This window comes from Hypanus sabinus, chromosome X2 (assembly GCF_030144855.1).
Source record: "Hypanus sabinus isolate sHypSab1 chromosome X2, sHypSab1.hap1, whole genome shotgun sequence".
NCBI lineage: Eukaryota > Metazoa > Chordata > Chondrichthyes > Myliobatiformes > Dasyatidae > Hypanus > Hypanus sabinus.
The window spans coordinates 28,975,835-28,996,041 of record NC_082739.1 but is presented as its reverse complement, the minus strand read 5'-3'; positions in this window follow the sequence as shown (position 1 = coordinate 28,996,041).

The window sequence follows — 20,207 nt, the reverse complement described above, 5'->3', positions numbered from 1 at the left end:
CGCCGGCTCTGAATCCTGCTCCGTCCCTGGTAAGCCGGCTCTGAATCCTGCTCCGTCCCTGGTCCGCCGGCTCTGAATCCTGCTCCGTCCCTGGTCCGCCGGCTCTGAATACTGCTCCGCCCCTGGTCCGCCTGCTCTGAATCCTGCTCCGTCCCTAGTCCAGCGGCTCTAAATCCTGCTCCGTCCCTGGTCCTCCAGCTCTGAATCCTGCTCCGTCCCTGGTCCGCCGGCTCTGAGTCCTGCTCCGTCCCTGGTCCGCCGGCTCTGAATCCTGCTCCGTCTCTGGTCCGCCGGCTCTGAATCCTGCTCCGTCCCTGGTCCGCCGGCTCTGAATCCTACCTCCGTCCCTGGTCTGCCGGCTCTGAATCCTGCTCCGCGCCTGGTCCGCCGGCTCTGAATACTGCTCCGTCCCTGGTCCGCCGGCCCTCAATCCTGCTCCGTCCCTGGTCCGCCGGCTCTGAATCCTGCTCCGACCCTGGTCCGCCGGCTCTGAATCCTGCTCCGTCTCTGGTCCGCCGGCTCTGAATCCTGCTCCGTCCCTGGTCCGCCGGCTCTGAATCCTGCTCCGTCCCTGGTCCGCCGGCTCTGAATCCTGCTCCGTCCCTGGTCCGCCGGCTCTCAATCCTGCTCCGTCCCTGGTCCGCCGGCTCTGAATCCTGCTCCGTGCCTGGTCCGCCGGCTCTGAATCCTGCTCCGTGCCAGGTCCGCCGGCTCTGAATCCTGCTCCATGCCTGGTCCGCCGGCTCTGAATCCTGCTCCGTCCCTGGACCGCCGGCTCTGAATCCTGCTCCGTCCCTGGACCGCTGGCTCTGAATCCTGCTCCGCGCCTGGTCCGCCGGCTCTGAATACTGCTCCGTCCCTGGTCCGCCGGCCCTCAATCCTGCTCCGTCCCTGGTCCGCCGGCTCTGAATCCTGCTCCGACCCTGGTCCGCCGGCTCTGAATCCTGCTCCGTCTCTGGTCCGCCGGCTCTGAATCCTGCTCCGTCCCTGGTCCGCCGGCTCTGAATCCTGCTCCGTCCCTGGTCCGCCGGCTCTGAATCCTGCTCCGTCCCTGGTCCGCCGGCTCTCAATCCTGCTCCGTCCCTGGTCCGCCGGCTCTGAATCCTGCTCCGTGCCTGGTCCGCCGGCTCTGAATCCTGCTCCGTGCCAGGTCCGCCGGCTCTGAATCCTGCTCCATGCCTGGTCCGCCGGCTCTGAATCCTGCTCCGTCCCTGGACCGCCGGCTCTGAATCCTGCTCCGTCCCTGGACCGCCGGCTCTGAATCCTGCTCCGCCCCTGGTCCGCCTGCTCTGAATCCTGCTCCGCGCCTGGTCCGCCTGCTCTGAATCCTGCTCCGCGCCTGGTCCGCCGGCTCTGAATCCTGCTCCGCGCCTGGTCCGCCGGCTCTGAATCCTGCTCCGTCCCTGGTCCGCCGGCTCTGAAACCTGCTCCGTCCCTGGTCCGCCGGCTCTGAATCCTGCTCCGCCAGCTGAATCCTGCTCCGTGCCTGGTCCGCCGGCTCTGAATCCTGCTCCGTGACAGGTCCGCTGGCTCTGAATCCTGCTCTGTGCCAGGTCCGCCGGCTCTGAATCCTGCTCCGTCCCTGGTCCGCCGGCTCTGAATCCTGCTCCGTCCCTGGTAAGCCGGCTCTGAATCCTGCTCCGTCCCTGGTCCGCCGGCTCTGAATCCTGCTCCGTCCCTGGTCCGCCGACTCTGAATACTGCTCCGTCCCTGGTCCGCCGGCTCTCAATCCTGCTCCGTCCCTGGTCCGCCGGCTCTGAATCCTGCTCCGTGCCTGGTCCGCCGGCTCTGAATCCTGCTCCGTGCCAGGTCCGCCGGCTCTGAATCCTGCTCCGTGCCTGGTCCGCCGGCTCTGAATCCTGCTCCGTCCCTGGTCCGCCGGCTCTGAATCCTGCTCCGTCCCTGGACCGCCGGCTCTGAATCCTGCTCCGCCCCTGGTCCGCCGGCTCTGAATCCTGCTCCGCCCCTGGTCCGCCTGCTCTGAATCCTGCTCCGCGCCTGGTCCGCTGCCTCTGAATACTGCTCCGCGCCTGGTCCGCCGGCTCTGAATCCTGCTCCGCGCCTGGTCCGCCGGCTCTGAATCCTGCTCCGTCCCTGGTCCGCCGGCTCTGAAACCTGCTCCGTCCCTGGTCCGCCGGCTCTGAACCCTGCTCCGCCAGCTCTGAATCCTGCTCCGTGCCTGGTCCGCCGGCTCTGAATCCTGCTCCGTGACAGGTCCGCTGGCTCTGAATCCTGCTCTGTGCCAGGTCCGCCGGCTCTGAATCCTGCTCCGTCCCTGGTCCGCCGGCTCTGAATCCTGCTCCGTCCCTGGTAAGCCGGCTCTGAATCCTGCTCCGTCCCTGGTCCGCCGGCTCTGAATACTGCTCCGCCCCTGGTCAGCCGGCTCTGAATCCTGCTCCGCGCCTGGTCCGCCGGCTCTGAATCCTGCTCTGCGCCTGGTCCGCCGGCTCTGAATCCTGCTCCGTCTCTGGTCCGCCGGCTCTGAATCCTGCTCCGTCCCTGGTCCGCCGGCTCTGAATCCTGCTCCGTCCCTGGTCCGCCGGCTCTGAATACTGCTCCGTCCCTGGTCCGCCGGCTCTGAATCCTGCTCCGTCCCTGGTCCGCCGGCTCTGAATCCTGCTCCGTGCCTGGTCCGCCGGCTCTGAATCCTGCTCCGTGCCAGGTCCGCCGGCTCTGAATCCTGCTCCGTCCCTGGTCCGCCGGCTCTGAATCCTGCTCCGTGCCTGGTCCGCCGGCTCTGAATCCTGCTCCGTGCCAGGTCCGCCGGCTCTGAATCCTGCTCCGTGCCTGGTCCGCCGGCTCTGAATCCTGCTCCGTCCCTGGTCCGCCGACTCTGAATCCTGGTCCGTCCCTGGTAAGCCGGCTCTGAATCCTGCTCCGTCCCTGGTCCGCCGGCTCTGAATCCTGCTCCGCCCCTGGTCCGCCTGCTCTGAATCCTGCTCCGCGCCTGGTCCGCCGGCTCTGAATACTGCTCCGCGCCTGGTCCGCCGGCTCTGATTCCTGCTCCGCGCCTGTTCCGCCGGCTCTGAATCCTGCTCCGCGCCTGGTCCGCCGGCTCTGAATCCTGCTCCGTGACAGGTCCGCTGGCTCTGAATCCTGCTCTGTGCCAGGTCCGCCGGCTCTGAATCCTGCTCCGTCCCTGGTCCGCCGGCTCTGAATCCTGCTCCGTCCCTGGTAAGCCGGCTCTGAATCCTGCTCCGTCCCTGGTCCGCCGGCTCTGAATACTGCTCCGCCCCTGTTCCGCCTGCTCTGAATCCTGCTCCGCGCCTGGTCCGCCGGCTCTGAATACTGCTCCGCGCCTGGTCCGCCGGCTCTGAATCCTGCACCGCGCCTGGTCCGCCGGCTCTGAATCCTGCTCTGCGCCTGCTCCGCCGGCTCTGAATCCTGCTCCGTCTCTGGTCCGCCGGCTCTGAATCCTGCTCCGTCCCTGGTCCGCCGGCTCTGAATCCTGCTCCGTCCCTGGTCCGCCGGCTCTGAATACTGCTCCGTCCCTGGTCCGCCGGCTCTGAATCCTGCTCCGTCCCTGGTCCGCCGGCTCTGAATCCTGCTCCGTGCCTGGTCCGCCGGCTCTGAATCCTGCTCCGTGCCAGGTCCGCCGGCTCTGAATCCTGCTCCGTGCCTGGTCTGCCGGCTCTGAATCCTGCTCCGTCCCTGGTCCGCCGGCTCTGAATCCTGGTCCGTCCCTGGTAAGCCGGCTCTGAATCCTGCTCCGTCCCTGGTCCGCCGGCTCTGAATCCTGCTCCGCCCCTGGTCCGCCTGCTCTGAATCCTGCTCCGCGCCTGGTCCGCCGGCTCTGAATACTGCTCCGCGCCTGGTCCGCCGGCTCTGATTCCTGCTCCGCGCCTGTTCCGCCGGCTCTGAATCCTGCTCCGCGCCTGGTCCGCCGGCTCTGAATACTGCTCCGTCCCTGGTCTGCCGGCTCTCAATCCTGCTCCGTCCCTGGTCCGCCGGCTCTGAATCCTGCTACGTACCTGGTCCGCCGGCTCTGAATCCTGCTCCGTGCCAGGTCCGCCGGCTCTGAATCCTGCGCGCCTGGTCTGCCGGCTCTGAATCCTGCTCTGTCCCTGGTCCGCCGGCTCTGAATCCTGCTCAGTCCCTGGTCCGCCGGCCCTCAATCCTGCTCCGTGCCTGGTCCGCCGGCTCTGAATCCTGCTCCGTGCCTGGTCCGCCGGCTCTGAATCCTGCTCCATGCCAGGTCCGCCGGCTCTGAATCCTGCTCGGTGCCTGGTCCGCCGGCTCTGAATCCTGCTCCGTCCCTGGTCCTCCTGCTCCGTCCCTGGTCCGCCGGCTCTGAATACTGCTCCGTCCATGGTCAGACGGCTCTGAATCCTGCTCCGTCCCTGGTCCGCCGGCTCTGAATCCTGCTCCGTCCCTAGTCCAGCGGCTCTAAATCCTGCTCCGTCCCTGGTCCTCCAGCTCTGAATCCTGCTCCGTCCCTGGTCCGCCGGCTCTGAGTCCTGCTCCGTCCCTGGTCGGCCGGCTCTGAATCCTGCTCCGTCTCTGGTCCGCCGGCTCTGAATCCTGCTCCGTCCCTGGTCCGCCGGCTCTGAATACTGCTCCGTCCCTGGTCCGCCGGCTCTGAATCCTGCTCCGTCCCTGGTCCGCCGGCTCTGAATCCTGCTCCGTCTCTGGTCCGCAGGCTCTGAATCCTGCTCTGGGCCTGGTCCGCCGGCTCTGAATCCTGCTCCGTCCCTGGTCCGCCGGCTCTGAATCCTGCTCCGTCTCTGGTCCGCCGGCTCTGAATCCTACCTCCGTCTCTGGTCCGCCGGCTCTGAATCCTGCTCCGTCCCTGGTCCTCCGGCTCTGAATCCTGCTCCGTCTCTGGTCCGCTGGCTCTGAATCCTGCTCTGTACCTGGTCCGCCGGCTCTGAATCCTGCTCCGTCCCTGGTACGCCGGCTCTGAATCCCGCTCCGAGCCTGGTCCGCCTGCTCTGAATCCTGCTCCACGCCTGGTCCACCGGCTCTGAATCATGCTCCGTCCCTAGTCCGACGGCTCTGAATCCTGCTCCGTCCCTGGTCCGCCTGCTCTGAATCCTGCTCCGCGCCTGGTCCGCCGGCTCTGAATCCTGCTCCGTCTCTGGTCCGCCGGCTCTGAATCCTGCTCCGCCCCTGGTCCGCCGGCTCTGAATCCTGCTCCGTCCGTGGTACGCCGGCTCTGAATCCTGCTCCGTCCCTGGTCCGCCGGCTCTGAATCCTGCTCCGTCCCTGGTCCGCCGGCTCTGAATACTGCTCCGTCCCTGGTCCGCCGGCTCTGAATCCTGCTCCGTCCCCGGTCCGCCGGCTCTGAATCCTGCTCCGTCCCTGGTCCGCCGGCTCTGAATCCTGCTCCGTCCCCGGTCCGCCGGCTCTGAATCCTGCTCCGTCCCTGGTCCGCCGGCTCTGAATCCTGCTCCGTCCCCGGACCGCCGGCTCTGAATACTGCTCCGTCCCTGGTCCGCCTGCTCTGAATCCTGCTCCGTGCCTGGTCCGCAGGCTCTGAATCCTGCTCCGTCCCTGGTCCCCCTGCTCCGTCCCTGGTCCGCCGGCTCTCAATCCTGCTCCGTCCCTGGTCCGCCGGCTCTGAAACCTGCTCCGTCTCCGGTCCGCCGGCTCTGAATACTGCTCCGTCCCTGGTCCGCCGGCTCTGAATCCTGCTCCGTCTCTGGTCCGCCGGCTCAGAATCCTGCACCGTCCCTGGTCCGCCGGCTCTGAATCCTGCTCCGTCCCTGGTCCGCCGGCTCTGAATCCTGCTCCGCGCCTGGTCCGCCGGCTCTGAATCCTGCTCTGGGCCTGGTCTGCCGGCTCTGAATCCTGCTGCGTCCCTGGTCTTCCGGCTCTGAATCCTGCTCCGTCCCTGGTCCGCCGGCTCTGAATCCTGCTCCGTCCCTGATCCGCTGGCTCTGAATCCTGCTCTGTACCTGGTCCGCCGGCTGTGAATCCTGCTCCGTGCCTGGTCCGCCGGCTCTGAATCCTGCTCCGTCCCTGGTCCGACGGCTCTGAATCCTGCTCCGTCCCTTGTCCGCCGGCTCTGAATCCTGCTCCGTCCCCGGTCCGCCGGCTCTGAATCCTGCTCCGTCCCTGGTCCGCCAGCTGTGAATCCTGCTCCGTCTCTGTTCCGCCGGCTCTGAATCCTGCTCCGTCCCTGGTCCGCCGGCTCTCAGTCCTGCTCCGTGCCTGGTCCGCCGGCTCTGAATCCTGCTCCGTCCCCGGTCCGCCGGCTCTGAATCCTGCTCCGTCCCTGGTCCGCCGGCTCTGAATCCTGCTCCGTGCCTGGTCCGCAGGCTCTGAATCCTGCTCCGTCCCTGGTCCTCCTGCTCCGTCCCTGGTCTGCTGGCTCTCAATCCTGCTCCGTCCCTGGTCCGCCGGCTCTGAATCCTGCTCCGTCTCCGGTCCACCGGCTCTGAATCCTGCTCCGTCCCTGGTCCGCCGGCTCTGAATCCTGCTCCGTCTCCGGTCCGCCGGCTCTGAATCCTGCTCCGTCTCCGGTCCACCGGCTCTGAATCCTGCTCCGTCTCCGGTCCACCGGCTCTGAATCCTGCTCTGTACCTGGTCCTCCGGCTCTGAATCATGCTCCGTCCCTGATCCGCCGGCTCTGAATCCTGCTCCGTCCCTGGTCCGCCGGCTCAGAATCCTGCTCCGTCCCTGGTCCACCGGGTCTGAATCCTGCTCCGTGCCTGGTCCGCCGGCTCTGAATCCTGCTCCGTCCCTGGTCCACCGGCTCTGAATCCTGCTCCGTGCCTGGTCCGCCGGCTCTGAATCCTGCTCCGTCCCTGGTCCGCCGGCTCTGAATCCTGCTCCGTCTCTGGTCCGCCGGCTCTGAATCCTGCTCCGTCTCTGGTCCGCTGGCTCTGAATCCTGCTCCGTCTCTGGTCAGATGGCACTGAATCCTGCTCCGTCCCTGGTCCGCCGGCTCTGAATCCTGATCCGTCCCTGGTCCGCCGGCTCTGAATCCTGCTCCGTGCCTGGTCCGCCGGCTCTGAATCCTGCTCCATCCCCGGTCCGCCGGCTCTGAATCCTGCTCCGTGCCTGGTCCGCCGGCTCTGAATCCTGCTCCGTCCCCGGTCCGCCGGCTCTGAATCCTGCTCCGTCCCTGGTCCGCCGGCTCTGAATCCTGCTCCGTGCCTGGTCCGCAGGCTCTGAATCCTGCTCCGTCCCTGGTCCTCCTGCTCCGTCCCTGGTCCGCTGGCTCTCAATCCTGCTCCGTCCCTGGTCCGCCGGCTCTGAATCCTGCTCCGTCTCCGGTCCACCGGCTCTGAATCCTGCTCCGTCCCTGGTCCGCCGGCTCTGAATCCTGCTCCGTCCCTGGTCCGCCGGCTCAGAATCCTGCACCGTCCCTGGTCCGCCGGCTCTGAATCCTGCTCCGTCCCTGGTCCGCCGGCTCTGAATCCTGCTCTGTCTCTGGTCCGCCGGCTCTGAATCCTGCTCCGTCTCTGGTTCGCTGGCTCTGAATCCTGCTCCGTCTCTGGTCAGACGGCTCAGAATCCTGCACCGTCCCTGGTCCGCCGGCTCTGAATCCTGCTCCGTCCCTGGTCCGCCGGCTCTGAATCCTGCTCCGCGCCTGGTCCGCCGGCTCTGAATCCTGCTCTGGGCCTGGTCTGCCGGCTCTGAATCCTGCTGCGTCCCTGGTCTTCCGGCTCTGAATCCTGCTCCGTCCCTGGTCCGCCGGCTGTGAATCCTGCTCCGTCTCTGTTCCGCCGGCTCTGATTCCTGCTCCGTCCCTGGTCCGCCGGCTCTGAATCCTGCTCCGTCCCTGGTCCGCCAGCTCTGAATCCTGCTCCGTCCCTGGTCCGCCGGCTCTGAATCCTGCTCCGTCCCTGGTCTGCCGGCTCTGAATCCTGCTCCGTCCCTGATCCGCTGGCTCTGAATCCTGCTCTGTACCTGGTCCGCCGGCTGTGAATCCTGCTCCGTGCCTGGTCCGCCGGCTCTGAATCCTGCTCCGTCCCTGGTCCGACGGCTCTGAATCCTGCTCCGTCCCTTGTCCGCCGGCTCTGAATCCTGCTCCGTCCCCGGTCCGCCGGCTCTGAATCCTGCTCCGTCCCTGGTCCGCCAGCTGTGAATCCTGCTCCGTCTCTGTTCCGCCGGCTCTGAATCCTGCTCCGTCCCTGGTCCGCCGGCTCTCAGTCCTGCTCCGTGCCTGGTCCGCCGGCTCTGAATCCTGCTCCGTCCCCGGTCCGCCGGCTCTGAATCCTGCTCCGTCCCTGGTCCGCCGGCTCTGAATCCTGCTCCGTGCCTGGTCCGCAGGCTCTGAATCCTGCTCCGTCCCTGGTCCTCCTGCTCCGTCGCTGGTCTGCTGGCTCTCAATCCTGCTCCGTCCCTGGTCCGCCGGCTCTGAATCCTGCTCCGTCTCCGGTCCACCGGCTCTGAATCCTGCTCCGTCCCTGGTCCGCCGGCTCTGAATCCTGCTCCGTCTCTGGTCCGCCGGCTCTGAATCCTGCTCCGTCTCCGGTCCACCGGCTCTGAATCCTGCTCCGTCTCCGGTCCACCGGCTCTGAATCCTGCTCCGTACCTGGTCCTCCGGCTCTGAATCCTGCTCCGTCCCTGGTCCGACGGCTCTGAATCATGCTCCGTCCCTGGTCCGCCGGCTCTGAATCCTGCTCCGTCCCTGGTCCGCCGGCTCAGAATCCTGCTCCGTCCCTGGTCCACCGGGTCTGAATCCTGCTCCGTGCCTGGTCCGCCGGCTCTGAATCCTGCTCCGTCCCTGGTCCACCGGCTCTGAATCCTGCTCCGTGCCTGGTCCGCCGGCTCTGAATCCTGCTCCGTCCCTGGTCCGCCGGCTCTGAATCCTGCTCCGTCTCTGGTCCGCCGGCTCTGAATCCTGCTCCGTCTCTGGTCCGCTGGCTCTGAATCCTGCTCCGTCTCTGGTCAGATGGCACTGAATCCTGCTCCGTCCCTGGTCCGCCGGCTCTGAATCCTGATCCGTCCCTAGTCCGCCGGCTCTGAATCCTGCTCCGTGCCTGGTCCGCCGGCTCTGAATCCTGCTCCATCCCCGGTCCGCCGGCTCTGAATCCTGCTCCGTGCCTGGTCCGCCGGCTCTGAATCCTGCTCCGTCCCCGGTCCGCCGGCTCTGAATCCTGCTCCGTCCCTGGTCCGCCGGCTCTGAATCCTGCTCCGTGCCTGGTCCGCAGGCTCTGAATCCTGCTCCGTCCCTGGTCCTCCTGCTCCGTCCCTGGTCCGCTGGCTCTCAATCCTGCTCCGTCCCTGGTCCGCCGGCTCTGAATCCTGCTCCGTCTCCGGTCCACCGGCTCTGAATCCTGCTCCGTCCCTGGTCCGCCGGCTCTGAATCCTGCTCCGTCCCTGGTCCGCCGGCTCAGAATCCTGCACCGTCCCTGGTCCGCCGGCTCTGAATCCTGCTCCGTCCCTGGTCCGCCGGCTCTGAATCCTGCTCTGTCTCTGGTCCGCCGGCTCTGAATCCTGCTCCGTCTCTGGTTCGCTGGCTCTGAATCCTGCTCCGTCTCTGGTCAGACGGCACTGAATCCTGCTCCGTCCCTGGTCCACCGGCTCTGAATCCTGATCCGTCCCTGGTCCGCCGGCTCTGAATCCTGCTCCGTGCCTGGTCCGCCGGCTCTGAATCCTGCTCCGTGCTAGTTCCGCCGGCTCTGAATCCTGCTCCGTGCCTGGTGCGCCGGCTCTGAATCCTGCTCCGTCCCTGGTCCTCCTGCTCCGTACCTGGTCCGCCGGCTCTGAATACTGCTCCATCCCTGGTCCGCCGGCACTGAATCATGCTCCGTCTCTGGTCCGCTGGCTCTGATTCCTGCTCCGTCTCTGGTCAGACGGCTCTGAATCCTGCTCCGTACCTGGTCCGCCGGCTCTGAATCCTGCTCCGTCCCTGGTCCGCCGGCTGTGAATACTGCTCCGTCCCTGGTCCGCCGGCTCTCAATCCTGCTCCGTCCCTGGTCCGCCGGCTCTGAATACTGCTCCGTCCCTGGTCCGCCGGCTCTGAATCCTGCTCCGTCCCTGGTCCGCCGGCTCTCAATCCTGCTCCGTCCCCGGTCCGCCGGCTCTGAATCCTGCTCCGTCCCTGGTCCTCCGGCTCTGAATCCTGCTCCGTCTCTGGTCCGCTGGCTCTGAATCCTGCTCCGCGCCTGGTCCGCCGGCTCTGAATACTGCTCCGTCCCTGGTCCGCCGGCCCTCAATCCTGCTCCGTCCCTGGTCCGTCGGCTCTGAATCCTGCTGCGACCCTGGTCCGCCGGCTCTGAATCCTGCTCCGTCTCTGGTCCGCCGGCTCTGAATCCTGCTCCGTCCCTGGTCCGCCGGCTCTGAATCCTGCTCCGTCCCTGGTCCGCCGGCTCTGAATACTGCTCCGTCCCTGGTCCGCCGGCTCTCAATCCTGCTCCGTCCCTGGTCCGCCGGCTCTGAATCCTGCTCCGTGCCTGGTCCGCCGGCTCTGAATCCTGCTCCGTGCCAGGTCCGCCGGCTCTGAATCCTGCTCCATGCCTGGTCCGCCGGCTCTGAATCCTGCTCCGTCCCTGGTCCGCCGGCTCTGAATCCTGCTCCGTCCCTGGACCGCCGGCTCTGAATCCTGCTCCGCCCCTGGTCCGCCGGCTCTGAATCCTGCTCCGCCCCTGGTCCGCCTGCTCTGAATCCTGCTCCGCGCCTGGTCCGCTGCCTCTGAATACTGCTCCGCGCCTGGTCCGCCGGCTCTGAATCCTGCTCCGCGCCTGGTCCGCCGGCTCTGAATCCTGCTCCGTCCCTGGTCCGCCGGCTCTGAAACCTGCTCCGTCCCTGGTCCGCCGGCTCTGAATCCTGCTCCGCCAGCTCTGAATCCTGCTCCGTGCCTGGTCCGCCGGCTCTGAATCCTGCTCCGTCCCTGGTCCTCCGGCTCTGAATCCTGCTCCGTCTCTGGTCCGCTGGCTCTGAATCCTGCTCTGTACCTGGTCCGCCGGCTGTGAATCCTGCTCCGTGCCTGGTCCGCCGGCTCTGAATCCTGCTCCGTCTCTGGTCCGCTGGCTCTGAATCCTGCTCCGTCCCTGGTCCGCCGGCTCTGAATACTGCTCCGTCCCTGGTCCGCCGGCTCTGAATCCTGCTCCGTCCCTGGTCCGCCGGCTCTGAATCCTGCTCCGTCTCTGGTCCGCAGGCTCTGAATCCTGCTCTGGGCCTGGTCCGCCGGCTCTGAATCCTGCTCCGTCCCTGGTCCGCTGGCTCTGAATCCTGCTCCGTCTCTGGTCCGCCGGCTCTGAATCCTGCTCCGTGACAGGTCCGCTGGCTCTGAATCCTGCTCTGTGCCAGGTCCGCCGGCTCTGAATCCTGCTCCGTCCCTGGTCCGCCGGCTCTGAATCCTGCTCCGTCCCTGGTAAGCCGGCTCTGAATCCTGCTCCGTCCCTGGTCCGCCGGCTCTGAATACTGCTCCGCCCCTGGTCCGCCTGCTCTGAATCCTGCTCCGTCCCTAGTCCAGCGGCTCTAAATCCTGCTCCGTCCCTGGTCCTCCAGCTCTGAATCCTGCTCCGTCCCTGGTCCGCCGGCTCTGAGTCCTGCTCCGTCCCTGGTCCGCCGGCTCTGAATCCTGCTCCGTCTCTGGTCCGCCGGCTCTGAATCCTACCTCCGTCCCTGGTCTGCCGGCTCTGAATCCTGCTCCGACCCTGGTCCGCCGGCTCTGAATCCTGCTCCGTCTCTGGTCCGCCGGCTCTGAATCCTGCTCCGTCCCTGGTCCGCCGGCTCTGAATCCTGCTCCGTCCCTGGTCCGCCGGCTCTGAATACTGCTCCGTCCCTGGTCCGCCGGCTCTCAATCCTGCTCCGTCCCTGGTCCGCCGGCTCTGAATCCTGCTCCGTGCCTGGTCCGCCGGCTCTGAATCCTGCTCCGTGCCAGGTCCGCCGGCTCTGAATCCTGCTCCGTGCCTGGTCCGCCGGCTCTGAATCCTGCTCCGTCCCTGGTCCGCCGGCTCTGAATCCTGCTCCGTCCCTGGACCGCCGGCTCTGAATCCTGCTCCGCCCCTGGTCCGCGGGCTCTGAATCCTGCTCCGCCCCTGGTCCGCCTGCTCTGAATCCTGCTCCGCGCCTGGTCCGCTGCCTCTGAATACTGCTCCGCGCCTGGTCCGCCGGCTCTGAATCCTGCTCCGCGCCTGGTCCGCCGGCTCTGAATCCTGCTCCGTCCCTGGTCCGCCGGCTCTGAAACCTGCTCCGTCCCTGGTCCGCCGGCTCTGAATCCTGCTCCGCCAGCTGAATCCTGCTCCGTGCCTGGTCCGCCGGCTCTGAATCCTGCTCCGTGACAGGTCCGCTGGCTCTGAATCCTGCTCTGTGCCAGGTCCGCCGGCTCTGAATCCTGCTCCGTCCCTGGTCCGCCGGCTCTGAATCCTGCTCCGTCCCTGGACCGCCGGCTCTGAATCCTGCTCCGCCCCTGGTCCGCCGGCTCTGAATCCTGCTCCGCCCCTGGTCCGCCTGCTCTGAATCCTGCTCCGCGCCTGGTCCGCTGCCTCTGAATACTGCTCCGCGCCTGGTCCGCCGGCTCTGAATCCTGCTCCGCGCCTGGTCCGCCGGCTCTGAATCCTGCTCCGTCCCTGGTCCGCCGGCTCTGAAACCTGCTCCGTCCCTGGTCCGCCGGCTCTGAATCCTGCTCCGCCAGCTCTGAATCCTGCTCCGTGCCTGGTCCGCCGGCTCTGAATCCTGCTCCGTCCCTGGTCCTCCGGCTCTGAATCCTGCTCCGTCTCTGGTCCGCTGGCTCTGAATCCTGCTCTGTACCTGGTCCGCCGGCTGTGAATCCTGCTCCGTGCCTGGTCCGCCGGCTCTGAATCCTGCTCCGTCTCTGGTCCGCTGGCTCTGAATCCTGCTCCGTCCCTGGTCCGCCGGCTCTGAATACTGCTCCGTCCCTGGTCCGCCGGCTCTGAATCCTGCTCCGTCCCTGGTCCGCCGGCTCTGAATCCTGCTCCGTCTCTGGTCCGCAGGCTCTGAATCCTGCACTGGGCCTGGTCCGCCGGCTCTGAATCCTGCTCCGTCCCTGGTCCGCTGGCTCTGAATCCTGCTCCGTCTCTGGTCCGCCGGCTCTGAATCCTGCTCCGTGACAGGTCCGCTGGCTCTGAATCCTGCTCTGTGCCAGGTCCGCCGGCTCTGAATCCTGCTCCGTCCCTGGTCCGCCGGCTCTGAATCCTGCTCCGTCCCTGGTAAGCCGGCTCTGAATCCTGCTCCGTCCCTGGTCCGCCGGCTCTGAATACTGCTCCGCCCCTGGTCCGCCTGCTCTGAATCCTGCTCCGTCCCTAGTCCAGCGGCTCTAAATCCTGCTCCGTCCCTGGTCCTCCAGCTCTGAATCCTGCTCCGTCCCTGGTCCGCCGGCTCTGAGTCCTGCTCCGTCCCTGGTCCGCCGGCTCTGAATCCTGCTCCGTCTCTGGTCCGCCGGCTCTGAATCCTGCTCCGTCCCTGGTCCGCCGGCTCTGAATCCTACCTCCGTCCCTGGTCTGCCGGCTCTGAATCCTGCTCCGACCCTGGTCCGCCGGCTCTGAATCCTGCTCCGTCTCTGGTCCGCCGGCTCTGAATCCTGCTCCGTCCCTGGTCCGCCGGCTCTGAATCCTGCTCCGTCCCTGGTCCGCCGGCTCTGAATACTGCTCCGTCCCTGGTCCGCCGGCTCTCAATCCTGCTCCGTCCCTGGTCCGCCGGCTCTGAATCCTGCTCCGTGCCTGGTCCGCCGGCTCTGAATCCTGCTCCGTGCCAGGTCCGCCGGCTCTGAATCCTGCTCCGTGCCTGGTCCGCCGGCTCTGAATCCTGCTCCGTCCCTGGTCCGCCGGCTCTGAATCCTGCTCCGTCCCTGGACCGCCGGCTCTGAATCCTGCTCCGCCCCTGGTCCGCGGGCTCTGAATCCTGCTCCGCCCCTGGTCCGCCTGCTCTGAATCCTGCTCCGCGCCTGGTCCGCTGCCTCTGAATACTGCTCCGCGCCTGGTCCGCCGGCTCTGAATCCTGCTCCGCGCCTGGTCCGCCGGCTCTGAATCCTGCTCCGTCCCTGGTCCGCCGGCTCTGAAACCTGCTCCGTCCCTGGTCCGCCGGCTCTGAATCCTGCTCCGCCAGCTGAATCCTGCTCCGTGCCTGGTCCGCCGGCTCTGAATCCTGCTCCGTGACAGGTCCGCTGGCTCTGAATCCTGCTCTGTGCCAGGTCCGCCGGCTCTGAATCCTGCTCCGTCCCTGGTCCGCCGGCTCTGAATCCTGCTCCGTCCCTGGTAAGCCGGCTCTGAATCCTGCTCCGTCCCTGGTCCGCCGGCTCTGAATCCTGCTCCGTCCCTGGTCCGCCGGCTCTGAATACTGCTCCGTCCCTGGTCCGCCGGCTCTCAATCCTGCTCCGTCCCTGGTCCGCCGGCTCTGAATCCTGCTCCGTGCCTGGTCCGCCGGCTCTGAATCCTGCTCCGTGCCAGGTCCGCCGGCTCTGAATCCTGCTCCGCGCCTGGTCCGCCGGCTCTGAATACTGCTCCGTCCCTGGTCCGCCGGCCCTCAATCCTGCTCTGTCCCTGGTCCGCCGGCTCTGAATCCTGCTCCGTGCCAGGTCCGCCGGCTCTGAATCCTGCTCCGCGCCTGGTCCGCCGGCTCTGAATACTGCTCCGTCCCTGGTCCGCCGGCCCTCAATCCTGCTCCGCGCCTGTTCCGCCGGCTCTGAATCCTGCTCCGCGCCTGGTCCGCCGGCTCTGAATACTGCTCCGTCCCTGGTCTGCCGGCTCTCAATCCTGCTCCGTCCCTGGTCCGCCGGCTCTGAATCCTGCTCCGTACCTGGTCCGCCGGCTCTGAATCCTGCTCCGTGCCAGGTCCGCCGGCTCTGAATCCTGCGCGCCTGGTCTGCCGGCTCTGAATCCTGCTCTGTCCCTGGTCCGCCGGCTCTGAATCCTGCTCCGTCCCTGGTCCGCCGGCCCTCAATCCTGCTCCGTGCCTGGTCCGCCGGCTCTGAATCCTGCTCCGTGCCTGGTCCGCCGGCTCTGAATCCTGCTCCATGCCAGGTCCGCCGGCTCTGAATCCTGCTCCGTGCCTGGTCCGCCGGCTCTGAATCCTGCTCCGTCCCTGGTCCTCCTGCTCCGTCCCTGGTCCGCCGGCTCTGAATCCTGCTCCGCCCCTGGTCCGCCTGCTCTGAATCCTGCTCCGCGCCTGGTCCGCCGGCTCTGAATACTGCTCCGCGCCTGGTCCGCCGGCTCTGATTCCTGCTCCGCGCCTGTTCCGCCGGCTCTGAATCCTGCTCCGCGCCTGGTCCGCCGGCTCTGAATCCTGCTCCGTGACAGGTCCGCTGGCTCTGAATCCTGCTCTGTGCCAGGTCCGCCGGCTCTGAATCCTGCTCCGTCCCTGGTCCGCCGGCTCTGAATCCTGCTCCGTCCCTGGTAAGCCGGCTCTGAATCCTGTTCCGACCCTGGTCCGCCGGCTCTGAATACTGCTCCGCCCCTGGTCCGCCTGCTCTGAATCCTGCTCCGCGCCTGGTCCGCCGGCTCTGAATACTGCTCCGCGCCTGGTCCGCCGGCTCTGAATCCTGCTCCGTCTCTGGTCCGCCGGCTCTGAATCCTGCTCCGTCCCTGGTCCGCCGGCTCTGAATCCTGCTCCGTCCCTGGTCCGCCGGCTCTGAATACTGCTCCGTCCCTGGTCCGCCGGCTCTGAATCCTGCTCCGTCCCTGGTCCGCCGGCTCTGAATCCTGCTCCGTGCCTGGTCCGCCGGCTCTGAATCCTGCTCCGTGCCAGGTCCGCCGGCTCTGAATCCTGCTCCGTGCCTGGTCCGCCGGCTCTGAATCCTGCTCCGTCCCTGGTCCGCCGGCTCTGAATCCTGGTCCGTCCCTGGTAAGCCGGCTCTGAATCCTGCTCCGTCCCTGGTCCGCCGGCTCTGAATCCTGCTCCGCCCCTGGTCCGCCTGCTCTGAATCCTGCTCCGCCCCTGGTCCGCCGGCTCTGAATACTGCTCCGCGCCTGGTCCGCCGGCTCTGATTCCTGCTCCGCGTCTGTTCCGCCGGCTCTGAATCCTGCTCCGCGCCTGGTCCGCCGGCTCTGAATACTGCTCCGTCCCTGGTCTGCCGGCTCTCAATCCTGCTCCGTCCCTGGTCCGCCGGCTCTGAATCCTGCTCCGTCCCTGGTCCGCCGGCTCTGAATCCTGCTCCGTACCTGGTCCGCCGGCTCTGAATCCTGCTCCGTGCCAGGTCCGCCGGCTCTGAATCCTGCGCGCCTGGTCTGCCGGCTCTGAATCCTGCTCTGTCCCTGGTCCGCCGGCTCTGAATCCTGCTCCGTCCCTGGTCCGCCGGCCCTCAATCCTGCTCCGTGCCTGGTCCGCCGGCTCTGAATCCTGCTCCGTGCCTGGTCCGCCGGCTCTGAATCCTGCTCCATGCCAGGTCCGCCGGCTCTGAATCCTGCTCCGTGCCTGGTCCGCCGGCTCTGAATCCTGCTCCGTCCCTGGTCCTCCTGCTCCGTCCCTGGTCCGCCGGCTCTGAATACTGCTCCGTCCATGGTCAGACGGCTCTGAATCCTGCTCCGTCCCTGGTCCGCCGGCTCTGAATCCTGCTCCGTCCCTAGTCCAGCGGCTCTAAATCCTGCTCCGTCCCTGGTCCTCCAGCTCTGAATCCTGCTCCGTTCCTGGTCCGCCGGCTCTGAGTCCTGCTCCGTCCCTGGTCCGCCGGCTCTGAATCCTGCTCCGTCTCTGGTCCGCCGGCTCTGAATCCTGCTCCGTCCCTGGTCCGCCGGCTCTGAATACTGCTCCGTCCCTGGTCCGCCGGCTCTGAATCCTGCTCCGTCCCTGGTCCGCCGGCTCTGAATCCTGCTCCGTCTCTGGTCCGCAGGCTCTGAATCCTGCTCTGGGCCTGGTCCGCCGGCTCTGAATCCTGCTCCGTCCCTGGTCCGCCGGCTCTGAATCCTGCTCCGTCTCTGGTCCGCCGGCTCTGAATCCTACCTCCGTCTCTGGTCCGCCGGCTCTGAATCCTGCTCCGTCCCTGGTCCTCCGGCTCTGAATCCTGCTCCGTCTCTGGTCCGCTGGCTCTGAATCCTGCTCTGTACCTGGTCCGCCGGCTCTGAATCCTGCTCCGTCCCTGGTACGCCGGCTCTGAATCCCGCTCCGAGCCTGGTCCGCCTGCTCTGAATCCTGCTCCACGCCTGGTCCACCGGCTCTGAATCATGCTCCGTCCCTAGTCCGACGGCTCTGAATCCTGCTCCGTCCCTGGTCCGCCTGCTCTGAATCCTGCTCCGCGCCTGGTCCGCCGGCTCTGAATCCTGCTCCGTCTCTGGTCCGCCGGCTCTGAATCCTGCTCCGCCCCTGGTCCGCCGGCTCTGAATCCTGCTCCGTCCGTGGTACGCCGGCTCTGAATCCTGCTCCGTCCCTGGTCCGCCGGCTCTGAATCCTGCTCCGTCCCTGGTCCGCCGGCTCTGAATACTGCTCCGTCCCTGGTCCGCCGGCTCTGAATCCTGCTCCGTCCCCGGTCCGCCGGCTCTGAATCCTGCTCCGTCCCTGGTCCGCCGGCTCTGAATCCTGCTCCGTCCCCGGTCCGCCGGCTCTGAATCCTGCTCCGTCCCTGGTCCGCCGGCTCTGAATCCTGCTCCGTCCCCGGACCGCCGGCTCTGAATACTGCTCCGTCCCTGGTCCGCCTGCTCTGAATCCTGCTCCGTGCCTGGTCCGCAGGCTCTGAATCCTGCTCCGTCCCTGGTCCCCCTGCTCCGTCCCTGGTCCGCCGGCTCTCAATCCTGCTCCGTCCCTGGTCCGCCGGCTCTGAAACCTGCTCCGTCTCCGGTCCGCCGGCTCTGAATACTGCTCCGTCCCTGGTCCGCCGGCTCTGAATCCTGCTCCGTCTCTGGTCCGCCGGCTCAGAATCCTGCACCGTCCCTGGTCCGCCGGCTCTGAATCCTGCTCCGTCCCTGGTCCGCCGGCTCTGAATCCTGCTCCGCGCCTGGTCCGCCGGCTCTGAATCCTGCTCTGGGCCTGGTCTGCCGGCTCTGAATCCTGCTGCGTCCCTGGTCTTCCGGCTCTGAATCCTGCTCCGTCCCTGGTCCGCCGGCTGTGAATCCTGCTCCGTCTCTGTTCCGCCGGCTCTGATTCCTGCTCCGTCCCTGGTCCGCCGGCTCTGAATCCTGCTCCGTCCCTGGTCCGCCAGCTCTGAATCCTGCTCCGTCCCTGGTCCGCCGGCTCTGAATCCTGCTCCGTCCCTGGTCCGCCGGCTCTGAATCCTGCTCCGTCCCTGATCCGCTGGCTCTGAATCCTGCTCTGTACCTGGTCCGCCGGCTGTGAATCCTGCTCCGTGCCTGGTCCGCCGGCTCTGAATCCTGCTCCGTCCCTGGTCCGACGGCTCTGAATCCTGCTCCGTCCCTTGTCCGCCGGCTCTGAATCCTGCTCCGTCCCCGGTCCGCCGGCTCTGAATCCTGCTCCGTCCCTGGTCCGCCAGCTGTGAATCCTGCTCCGTCTCTGTTCCGCCGGCTCTGAATCCTGCTCCGTCCCTGGTCCGCCGGCTCTCAATCCTGCTCCGTCCCTGGTCCGCCGGCTCTGAATCCTGCTCCGTCCCTGGTCCGCCGGCTCTGAATCCTGCTCCGCCCCTGGTCCGCCTGCTCTGAATCCTGCTCCGCGCCTGGTCCGCCGGCTCTGAATACTGCTCCGCGCCTGGTCCGCCGGCTCTGATTCCTGCTCCGCGCCTGTTCCGCCGGCTCTGAATCCTGCTCCGCGCCTGGTCCGCCGGCTCTGAATCCTGCTCCGTGACAGGTCCGCTGGCTCTGAATCCTGCTCTGTGCCAGGTCCGCCGGCTCTGAATCCTGCTCCGCCCCTGGTCCGCCTGCTCTGAATCCTGCTCCGTCCCTGGTCCGCCGGCTCTGAATCCTGCTCCGTGCCTGGTCCGCCGGCTCTGAATCCTGCTCCGTGCCAGGTCCGCCGGCTCTGAATCCTGCTCCGTCCCTGGTCCGCCGGCTCTGAATACTGCTCCGTCCCTGGTCCGCCGGCTCTCAATCCTGCTCCGTCCCTGGTCCGCCGGCTCTGAATCCTGCTCCGTGCCTGGTCCGCCGGCTCTGAATCCTGCTCCGTGCCAGGTCCGCCGGCTCTGAATCCTGCTCCGTGCCTGGTCCGCCGGCTCTGAATCCTGCTCCGTCCCTGGTCCGCCGGCTCTGAATCCTGCTCCGTCCCTGGACCGCCGGCTCTGAATCCTGCTCCGCCCCTGGTCCGCCGGCTCTGAATCCTGCTCCGCCCCTGGTCCGCCTGCTCTGAATCCTGCTCCGCGCCTGGTCCGCTGCCTCTGAATACTGCTCCGCGCCTGGTCCGCCGGCTCTGAATCCTGCTCCGCGCCTGGTCCGCCGGCTCTGAATCCTGCTCCGTCCCTGGTCCGCCGGCTCTGAAACCTGCTCCGTCCCTGGTCCGCCGGCTCTGAATCCTGCTCCGCCAGCTCTGAATCCTGCTCCGTGCCTGGTCCGCCGGCTCTGAATCCTGCTCCGTGATAGGTCCGCTGGCTCTGAATCCTGCTCTGTGCCAGGTCCGCCGGCTCTGAATCCTGCTCCGTCCCTGGTCCGCCGGCTCTGTATCCTGCTCCGTCCCTGGTAAGCCGGCTCTGAATCCTGCTCCGTCCCTGGTCCGCCGGCTCTGAATACTGCTCCGCCCCTGGTCCGCCTGCTCTGAATCCTGCTCCGCGCCTGGTCCGCCGGCTCTGAATACTGCTCCGCGCCTGGTCCGCCGGCTCTGAATCCTGCTCCGCGCCTGGTCCGCCGGCTCTGAATCCTGCTCTGCGCCTGGTCCGCCGGCTCTGAATCCTGCTCCGTCTCTGGTCCGCCGGCTCTGAATCCTGCTCCGTCCCTGGTCCGCCGGCTCTGAATCCTGCTCCGTCCCTGGTCCGCCGGCTCTGAATACTGCTCCGTCCCTGGTCCGCCGGCTCTGAATCCTGCTCCGTCCCTGGTCCGCCGGCTCTGAATCCTGCTCCGTGCCTGGTCCGCCGGCTCTGAATCCTGCTCCGTGCCAGGTCCGCCGGCTCTGAATCCTGCTCCGTCCCTGGTCCGCCGGCTCTGAATCCTGCTCCGTGTCTGGTCCGCCGGCTCTGAATCCTGCTCCGTGCCAGGTCCGCCGGCTCTGAATCCTGCTCCGTGCCTGGTCCGCCGGCTCTGAATCCTGCTCCGTCCCTGGTCCGCCGGCTCTGAATCCTGCTCCGCCCCTGGTCCGCCTGCTCTGAATCCTGCTCCGCGCCTGGTCCGCCGGCTCTGAATACTGCTCCGCGCCTGGTCCGCCGGCTCTGATTCCTGCTCCGCGCCTGTTCCGCCGGCTCTGAATCCTGCTCCGCGCCTGGTCCGCCGGCTCTGAATCCTGCTCCGTTACAGGTCCGCTGGCTCTGAATCCTGCTCTGTGCCAGG